Below are 1373 nucleotides of genomic sequence, written 5' to 3'. Positions count from 1 at the left end.
CTAACTAACTAACTAACTAACTAACTAACTAACTAACTAACTAACTAACTAACTAACTAACTAACTTACTAACTAACTAACTAACTAACTAACTAACTAACTATCTAAATAACTAACTAACCAGACTATAGTATAGCCTGTAAACTAGATATGACTATAGATTAGACTAGATTATAGAATAGAATATTAACTAGACATTAGACTACGCTATAGACTAGACTATAGAATGGACTACAGACTAAACTATAGACTTGACTATGCTAGACTATAGTCTAAAGACTAGACTATATCAGACTAGTTTAACCTATAGACTAAACTATAGAATATAGACTAAACTATAGTCTACAGACTAGACTAAACTATAGTCTACAGACTAGACTATAGATTAGACTATGGTCTAGACTATAGGCTAGACTATAGACTTGCCTTCAGACTAGACTATAGACTTGACATAGACTAGGCTAGCTAATTATCTACCTAACAAACTTAAGCCGATTTCGGATAGAAACAATTGTCTGAATTGAATTTTGTAATACAGTAAAGGAGATAGGAAGTCAAATTTATTACCACTAAGAACGCATACCTTTACTACTCTGCAAGAGCAAAAACAAATTCATATACCAAACTGACGAATTACTTCGACAAAACAACTCGTGAGTAGTCAAGTGTAAGGAAGCCAGTGAGCTGACAAACCAAACACTTGTTGCCATTAATATTAGAACAGAAAACTGAAAGCAGCAGCAAAAAGAACAAATTTTAAAGAACATTTTATGAAAAAGGATACGACCCAATGATTATGTGTTATAAGATAAAATTCCTTTTGTAACAACAGCTCCCTGACTGATCAACAAACAGCGTTCGGTGTTTGCTGATGATCAGTCAGCCAGTCACTTTGGCAAATAGTCAGTCCAAGGATTGTACAACAAAATATATGTATCTGCATTTTGAAATTGATGTTGTATAAGTCAGTGTTGTGTATGTGTATGGGTCTGTGTTTACTCTAGGGAGTATTAATGACAGCCTTCATTCAACATGTTGCATTAACTGAATTTTGATATTTTCGTTTTCATTTTGTTCTTATTTTCACTTTTGTTGCATTTTTCACTTTTTTTGAATTTTTAAAAATTATTGCTTAAAAGATTTAATTCATAAACACTTCATTGAAAAAAATGTTAAATTTATATCTGACGTGACTAGACTATAGACTAGACTATAGACTAGACTATAGACTAGATTATAGACTAGACTATAGACTAGATTATAGGCTAGACTATAGACTAGACTATAGACTAGACTATAGACTAGATTATAGACTAGACTATAGACTAGACTATAGACTAGACTATAGACTAGACCATAGACTAGACTATAGA

The sequence above is a fragment of the Lucilia cuprina genome, chromosome 6, assembly GCF_022045245.1.
Source record: "Lucilia cuprina isolate Lc7/37 chromosome 6, ASM2204524v1, whole genome shotgun sequence".
NCBI classification, from domain to species: domain Eukaryota; kingdom Metazoa; phylum Arthropoda; class Insecta; order Diptera; family Calliphoridae; genus Lucilia; species Lucilia cuprina.
This window is presented reverse-complemented; position numbering follows the sequence as displayed.